Source organism: Schistocerca serialis, chromosome 6 (assembly GCF_023864345.2).
Source record: "Schistocerca serialis cubense isolate TAMUIC-IGC-003099 chromosome 6, iqSchSeri2.2, whole genome shotgun sequence".
NCBI classification, from domain to species: domain Eukaryota; kingdom Metazoa; phylum Arthropoda; class Insecta; order Orthoptera; family Acrididae; genus Schistocerca; species Schistocerca serialis.
This window is the reverse complement of record NC_064643.1, coordinates 498,302,819-498,312,212: the sequence shown is the minus strand read 5'-3', so window position 1 is coordinate 498,312,212 and position 9,394 is coordinate 498,302,819. Positions and strand designations below refer to the sequence as shown.

Genomic DNA, 9,394 nt, shown 5'->3' with positions numbered 1-9,394 from the left:
GCTGCACGGAAAGCATTACTCAACATGGTGCTGTTGCTGTCAGTGATCCTCCGAGCCATAATCTGTAGGTAGCGGTCATCCACTGCAGTAGTAGCCCTTGGGTGGCCTTAGGGAGGCATGTCATCGACGGTTCCTGCCTCTCTGTATCTCCTCCATGTCCGAAAAAAATCGCTTTGTTTCACTCCGAGACGCCTGGTCGCTTCCATGGCACAAAGTAACAGTGCGGCAGCGATTGAACCGAGGTACTGGTTGAACTGTAGCCAACACGAGCCGCGTACTTTTTTCCCGGTACATTGAATGGAACTGTCGGCTGTCGGATCCCTTCCGTCTACAGACGCTGCTCATGCATTGTTGTTTACATCTTTGAGCTTGTTTAGTGACGTCTCCGAACAGTCAAAGGGACTGTGTCTGTGATACAGTATCCACAGACATGCATTTTCTTGTAGTTGTAATGCGATATATATACGACACTAACATTTGAACGTCATACGAACATTAATATAATAAGTTAATTATGACTGTGCAGTATCTTTTCATGTGGCTGTTAAAGGGTAAAATGGTTCAAATGGCTCTGAGCACTATGGGACTTAACATCTGAGATCATCAGTCCCCTAGAACTTAGACCTACCTAAACGTAACCAACCTAAGGACATCACATACATACATGCCCGAGGCACGATTCGAACCTGCGACCATAGCGGTCGCGCGGTTCCAGACTCAAGCGTCTAGAACCGCTCGGTCACAAGGCCGGCTGTTAAAAGGTAGTCATAAGCTTTTGACAACTCAAAATGAAAATAACCATTACACGGGCCATTACCATCCCGGTATACCGTGTATTGGTTATTTTCATTTTGAGTTGTTAAAAGCTCATGACTACTCTTTAGCAACCACATGAACAGATGCTGCACATTCATAATTAACCTATTATGGGATTTGTATTAATGTTCGTATGACGTTCAAATGTTAATGTCGTACATATATCGCATTACAACTACAAGAAAATGCGTGTTTTTCTCCCCAGACGCGTTTCTCTTTATTGAAGTAAAGCCTATCAATGGCCTGTAATTAAAGCGATTTACAGTTTTATTTGTTTTCTAGATCGAAATACAGTTCATTAACAAATTGTTTGATTTTACTTACGTTAATTTGTGTTTGGGTTTCCATCTACATCATGAAATGCCATCTGCTGTCCAGCTAAGCAGGCGTAAAACCAAGCCGAAATTACCGCAAGTAAAAGTTGACATTTATTAACGAATTTTTTTTGTATATATAAAACAAAATTTTAGATATATTTAATGACTACTGATTCTTCTTTACTTCAATAAAGTGAAACGCTTCTGGTGAGGAAAATAGTTGTTGTTGTAACAACGGAACAAAAATACCCTCAGAAATTGTGAAGCAACTACGACACAAATTAAGAATTCAGTGATGAAGTGTAGTATTGTACGGTGACTCTTTTTCGGTGGCGGTGTTCCAACTGTGTCAGGTCAATACAGACAGCTAAAGGAGTACTTTAGATCTTACGATAAATGAAGGTACTTCAACGTATTTTGCCACCAGTAACCTACATTTATAAGATTTGTAGATTTAGAAATAGCTTTCGACGATGTCGATTGGAATACACTCTTTGAAATTCTGATCTTGTCAGGCATATAATGCTGTAGCTGTACAGAAGCCAGTCTCCAGTTCCAAGGATTGAAGAACCAGTAAGGAAGATAATACTTGACAAGAGTCTGAGATAGACTACTCTTCATGGTGTTCAATCTGTAAGTAAAGCAATAAGTAACAAAAATCGAGGAGGAATTTAGAATGGAATTAAATTTCATGGAGAAAGAGAAAAGAACTTTGAGGTTTCCCACTCAGAATGGAAATTTGTCCGAGACAGAAAAAGTCTTGGAAGGTCATTTGGACGGAATAGATATTGTCTTGATAAAAGGGTTCTGAGATAACCAGCATAAAATTAAAAAAGGGAAAAGAGTAACGGACTATAGGTGAATTAAGTGAAATGTCGCTGAGGGATTAACATCAGGAAAGGAGGCACTACAACAGTTTCGGCGTGTGTAGACTCACTGCAGGAGCGCGAATAGTCAAGCTCGCCGATTATAATCGCGATCGACATTCCATCCTCCTGCTCAACGGAATGAACAAGCAAATATTAGTCAGGCGCAAGGTTCCAAATGGCTCTGAGCACTATGGGACTTAACTGCTGAGGTCATCAGTCCCCTAGAACTTAGAACTACTTGAACCTAACTAAACTAAGGACAGCACACACATCCATGCCCGAGGCAGGATTCGAACCTGCGACCGTAGCGGTCGCGCGATTCGAGACTGTAGCGCCTAGAACCGCTCGGCCACTATGGCCGGCAGGCGCAAGGTGGCAAGTACCGAGAGTATATCGCATGCGCGTCCCAACGAGGTCATCGGTCCCATCGGACTAGGGAGGGATGGGGAAGGAAGTCGGCCGTGCCCTTTCAAAGGAACCATCCCGACATTTAACTGAAGCGATTTAGGAAAACAACGGAAACCCTACATCACGGTGGCCGGAGGAAGGTTTGAGCCTTCGTCCTCCCGAATGTGATTCCAGGGTGTTAGGTATCATTTGTGATTGTATTGGTTCGTATTTGAAAAAATGTTCTAATGCATGACTGTATGTTTATGGAGAGAAGGTGGCAAAATGAGATTGGGGCGACTGCACTCCAGAAATGTTACGGCTTCCGAACGTCCGCACACCACAGTGCTTCCGATCTTAATAGGGATATTATCAACTGCTGGGAGGGCAACGGTCAAAGAATTCCAAATAGGACTTGGAGAACAGACACCATCTCTTGTGAATGGACGTTTGCCCTCGTGCCTTAACTCCAACCGCCGGAACACAATCATTTTTATCCCAATGAGGAGCAGTAGTAGCATGTTTGAATTATTATCTGAGTAGAATGGTTTCCACTATCTTGAGCAGATAATCAAATCCTTTCAGAATGATCACATCCGATTCAAGTTGCTTATAGGTGGAATCACAATCAGCTGCTAAATAATCGTTGACTTTCATGGTGAAAACCTTCAGCTTTCTTTTGTTTTGCACATTGCTACTGGTAGCGGTCGGATATAATTTTCAAACTAGCAGACATAAATGGCAGGAATTTTACACCATGATGTAAGCGATTACAACCTGCTGTTGCATGCCAACCATAGCCAGTAAAATTGGCAGCAATATAATAATTATACGGAAGAGCTGTCACCAGAAGCCTATTTACATCCAACGGAAATAGCCTTCTGGTCGCAATTAATCCATACAATCATTATATTGCTGACAGTTTAATTGACTATTGTTGGCCTGGAACAGCAGCTTGTAATCTTCTACATCATGGTGTAAAATTCCTGCCATTTATGCCTGCTAAGCTTGAAAATAGTCTATGACCGAAATTAGTGGCACTGAAGACAGCTGAAGGTTTTCACCTTGAAATTCAACGATCGCATCCGAGTTCAGAGTTCATCAATAGCTCTGGAATCTACCTCTCACGGTCTCTCTTCTGTATGATTTTTAATCAGGGGTAAAATTAATTTTGAAAAAAAGTTAGCAATTAAAAATGTGTGTGGAGTCTGAGGTGATATGCCTCTTTCTTCATTGCCTGGTTCAAATGACTCTGAGCACTATGGGACTTAACTGCTGAGATCATCAGTTCCCTAGAACTTAGAACTACTTAAACCTAACTAACATCACACGCATCCATGCCCGAGGCAGGATTCGAACCTGCGACCGTAGCGGTCGCGCGGTTCCACACTGTAGCGCCTAGAACCGCTCGGCCACTCCGGCCGGCTTCATTGCCTGGTGTTTCTTTCTTTGTGAAAGGCCTCTCCCGACACGTGTCGGTCCTTGCCACGGTTGTGGTCTCACATAACAGCTTGTCATTCGTAATCAATAAACTACCGCGTATTTTCTTGAATATAAACCGAGAATGCGACCTTGTTTGAATGAAATAGCTGTCAGCGAGCATTTCATCTTCGTGCCATCCTAATATCCCACCATAACCTGTTCTACATATTTTTGTTTTAGGAAACTGCTAGCACAGCAGTTCATCAGTTTCCATCACTGATTCGGAACACTTTATGAAAAGACAAAATTTAAATAGAAAGTTTTGTTCACTGGAAATGAACCTGTTTCAGCCCCATTTCATCCAAATATCATTTAGTGTACTTTTCTTCCTTTTTAAGTAGATCTAGCAGCTTAGTTTTCGCTATCTTCTTTTATACTTTTATCACGTAGGGAAAGAATTCGTAGAGACGAATTTGCTTTATTTGTGTCTTACATCAGCAACATTTACCTTTTCTTAATCCAAGTCATGAATGATCTCCGTAGTGTGCCGATGTGTTGGTAATTTAATGTTCAGTGACGGTAGAAAAGTCGTGGAAATTTCCCGTGAATCCCGTCCAAACATGTCCTGTAGCTGGGCGTGGTGTAGAGACAAGGCCCTGCCGCTCTTTTTAGAGTTTTTCGGTTGGTCAACCACTCCCCCGCTCTTTTTAGCATTTTCGGTTGGTCCAGAACTCCCCCGCTCAGTAGAGATGCAGACCCCCGGCTTCAGCAGCCGGCGTTTAGAGCGTTTTATGTTCACTCTCTCTGGGAGGCCGTTCTGAGTATTCGTGCTCCTCGGAGCACGCTTTATCATAACTTCCACGTAGCTCGGAATCACTTTGCAGCTTAGGGAGCTATCGCAATTTATTTGAATTAATAGTCAAACGTTGCATCCAGGAAAGACCGCATTTTTACTCTATGAATTTCTCAGAATAATGTGGACTTCGCTGTTACTGCTTAGTTCTAGGTGCTTACAGCACGTCCATTAGTTAAATTAAGAACTTCCTTCGATGTTTGTTAATTAATTAACGTACACTTGTGTTTGGCGCAGTCAGTATTCAGAGCATTTTCCTTGTTTTCATGAAATCCGATTCAGGCACTTATACAAGCTTACCATTGCGTGAAGTTCTCAAATTCTACAGTTTACTAATTGCTTTCTGCGGATTATCTGTAATTTCCTTTCTCAGTTTTAATTATTGTAGTCGTGATTCACATCCCCTTATGCCACTATTTAGGTTGAACCGCTTTTTCGGTGTGGTACCAAGTACCGCGTGAGACTGAGAAGAGGAATCATACCAGGAGTCTGGTTAATCGAATAATTCTCAACTCACTGATTACAACGAATATATTTATGTGTATTAAAATTTCTAGATACCATACTTTACCGATTTTGTTGCAAGATTGATCCTTAATCTGTTGTCCACCCACAGTGGGCCCACGTAATCGCATCGAGCTCAAATCCCTGAAGAGAAGGAAAGTGGCTGGGAATATTTTAGAAGTATGGGATATATTGCAACGGCCTTGCCGCAGTGGATACAACGGTTCCCATCAGATCACCGGAGTTAAGCACTGTCGGGCGTTGCCGGGACTTGGATGGGTGACCATCCGGGCCGCCACGTGCTGTTGCCGTTTTTCGCGGTGCGCTCAGCCTCGTGATGCCAATGGAGGAGTTACTCGACCGAATAGTAGCAGCTCTGGTCAAAGAAAACCATCATAGCGACCGTAAGAGCGGTGTACTGACCACCCGCCCCTCCTATCCGCGTCCCCATCTGAGGATGACACGGCGGTCGGATAGTCCCGATGGGCTACTTGTGGCCTGAAGACGGAGTGTTGCATGGGATATATTGAAATCATCAATTTTATCAACTGTAATGGACATCTGTCTTTTGAAACTTTCTCCAGCGATCAAACAGCCTGCTGATATAAATACATTGTGTAATTTATCTTATAATTTTCTGCCGCGTGAATGGTTATGTGCTGCGAGACTCAGTTATTCTCTTCCTAGTGTATCCACATTCCCCACTCCTTCCCACGAGATGCACTGGATGATGTTATGGATAAAGATTGTTGACATTAATCTCCCCTACGTCTTAAGGAACTATATTAACTTTTATTCATGTTGAAATGTGCGAGCTGCAAAAACGATGTGCATTTTATAGAATATGAGTCACTTTTTCTGTCAACCCCACTCGTGGTCCGTCGTTACCCGGCATTCTTTGTAAAATCAATAAAAGGAAGAACATTCCGTTAGAAAATGCTTGGCAAAAATATAAAGAAACATTGTCCCTTTGTCAGTGTGTCGAAGTCTTCGCATTAGCTCCGTTGCATGTTTAATTAACCCACAGGATTAAAAAATGAATTTTAACGGAAATCGCATGACGATTCCCACACAGTGGAACTGAAGTATAGAAAGGCAACCTCTCCCAGTTTCATAGAATCACAAATCTCAATAAAAGTCCTCCGTATATGGCGAAAGAGGTGTCCCGATGAATAATGGTTAAAGAGAAGAGTGAGAATATAGATACGATATCAACACAAAAAGACTGTCAGCATATTTTACGCTATGCAAAATATTTAAAGATACTAAACTACACAATAATTTCTAACTTCTGATCCTTAAACAAGAAAGTCACTTTTCGGAAGGTTCCCCTAACACAGCAATTGTTGTTAATATTCCCGAGACAACTTATGTCTATTCCGAGTCACAGCTGCACCAGCTTTTGAAAATAAGCAGCCACTAGGTACAGATGTTACAACGAGGTTAAGATATTGTTGAGCATATTTGTACAAACAGGGAAAAATAACTTTCATCTCTTTCCATTCTGCAAATGGAGGGCTTCTTAAAGATATTACAGGATTTAACAAATAAGGAGGTACTTCGTCAATACGGTACGTTTCCTTTTCCTTTTTTTGGGCGTGCGCTAGCTGTTCATTATGTTTCTAAAGCCGTTTTCATGTCTTACAGCGCAGCGTTTTCCCCTGATTCGCTTGTGCTACTTTGTTGCTCGTAAACCATAGTTTTGAGTTTTTGTGTGGCTCGCCCGCTTGCTGTTGGATCAAAACTGCAATTGATTCCAATAGAGTAGCAATAGCTTCATGGCCCTTTAATTCAGTTAACCCATACCTTTCCTTTAGCTCTCTCAATGAAACATCCTTGCATTCTTTGATAATTCGTGATACTATTAAGTTCTATTAACAAAAATTATTCACTGGTATAATTGTTGATACTGTTAACACGTGTTCGCCCAGACACTTCTCTTGTGACATGGACACTAAGGTGACAAAAGTCATGGGATACCGCCTAATATCTCGCCGGACTTATTTTTACCTGGCGTAGTGCAGCAGCTCGACTTGGCGTGGACCCAACAAGTCGTTGGAAGTGCACTGCAGAAATTCTGAGCCATGTTGCTTCTTTAGTCGTCCATTATTGCGAAAGTGTTACAGTTGCAGGAGTTTATGCACGAACTGACCTCTCGATTATGTCCCTTGAATGTACGATGGGGTTCATGTCGGGCGATCTGGGTGTCATATAAGAAAAGACGTTTATTATCAGGTTCATACATACCTTTCAATTGTTTCATCGTTCTCAGAAGGGCTTCCCGACTTTCTGGTGTTTCCTTTCTGTGACAGCTGCCTGAGTACTGGCGTCTTTAAATAAAGTAGACGTTTTGCCAAAAAAACTTCAGCTTTAAAACATTGTTTGTACTGTGCCCTCGTGTACTTCCCATTGTGTTTACGTGAACAATTTGCACTGCACGACAAAAGGCACAGCTCTTAGGTAGCGCAGACTGCTGCCCGCCTCTGACGACATAATGTCATGGGCAACGGCATACTGATTGGCCTTTAGTGCTGTGAAGCCCCAAGTACTGGTGAAGCGAGACACCCAGTCTCCGTGGAGGCAGACAAACATTCTGGGTTGACCTGTGCAGTGGCGAAGAACTGCTAAGTACCTGGGTGTCATTCTGGACTGAGCTGCTTATAGTGAGGGCTATGACAGGTTGCAGAACTGAAGGGAAAAGCAAGAAGGTTTCACCAGTTCTGCCCGCTGCTGTTACTAAGTTACTAAGTGGAATGTCCGCAGCTCGTGGTCTTGCGGTTGCGTTCTCGCTTCCTGCGCACAGGGTCCCGGGTTCGATTCCCGGCGGGGTCAGGGATTTTCTCTGCCTCGTGATGACTGGGTGTTGTGTGTTCTTAATCATCATTTCATCTTCATTGACTCGCAAGTCGCCGAAGTGGCGTCAACTAAAAAGGACTTGCAATACGGCGGCTGAACTTCCCCACATGGGACCTCCCGGCCAACAATGGTTGGTTGGTTTGGGGGATTAAAGGGACCAGACTACGACGGTCATCGGCCCCGGCCAACAATGCCATACGATCATTTCATTTCACTAAGTGGAATGTCAGTTCTCCCAAATGGCCACGAAGTGGTTCTGATAAGACACTGCTACGAACAGTTTTAACGCACACAGTTGTCATTTGACGGAACGCAGCCTGTACACTTATCGGTCGCCTACAGAGTTTGCAAAATACAACTCTTAACCCTTCCCTAAAGGCTGATGAGGTCAGATATAATAACTTTCCACTGCTTCTCCGATGTCGGACGTAGACCGACAGGCCACTTCTGTTGTTCTTCAGCTGTTTAGCTGTTTAGCTCTCGCAGGTAGTTCAATAAGCTTCGTATTCGCATCGGTTGCTGGACGGTCAGAATGACGAATTGCTAACCGAAGGTGCCCTGGTTCAATTCCCGACCAGGTCGGAAATTTCCTCCGCTCGCGGACTGGGTGTTGTCCTTACGTTCGTATCGACATAACTGACATTCCATTGCTGAGAGGGCTGTATGGGCATCTCCCGAAAGCCAATAAATTAAAGAAAAAATACAAGCTTCGTCACGTAGTACCAGCGCTCGCCATCAGATAACGGAAGTTGAACACTGTATTTCACAGCAGGTGAAGTTTTTCAACATACACAGTTGATTGTGCGTTTTTCGCGAGACTATTGTGTGTACGAAGATGGCAGGCTGAAGGCATGTAGGTGACGATGTTACCCTGAGCTTGTAACGCCGGAAATGCATATCCTCCTATTTCCATCTATTGTACTATTATTTTTTTTTTCCTTGTTTTGTTACCTCAAGATATGACATTTCTGTCTCTTTATATATTGTAATTGTTTTACTGTTTGTATATATATATATATATTTATGCACTCATGTCGATGTATAATTGGTTTCTTTCGTAAATATTATTTGCATTTTTACGCTGGGTCTTGCCTAGGGAAAACTGCTATCGAACGATTACATCGATGGGTCGTGTGAAGAATCAAAGTGTGTAGGATCTTTGGTAGTGTTAACTCTGCCGCGTGGAGCACGGGGAGAGCAGTGAGAGTCTGGCGGGAGTAGCGAGTGGAGCAGGTTGTGTGACGCTCCCGCGAGTTGCCGCGCTTTCGGGGTTTGGCAGCATGTAATTGCGCTCGACTCGCGATGATAGTTTCTGACATGGTGTCGCGGACGGGAAGCATTAGCTGGCGCACATCAAGAGCCCGTTTCGC

The 9,394-nt window shown here is 43.2% G+C and overlaps 1 pseudogene; it reads left to right on the top strand.

Annotated features, from left to right (window-relative positions):
• The first annotated feature begins 5,361 nt into the window (after nucleotides 1-5,361).
• LOC126485361 (5S ribosomal RNA) lies at nucleotides 5,362-5,479 on the top strand (annotated as a pseudogene).
• Nucleotides 5,480-9,394: the final 3,915 nt, after the last annotated feature.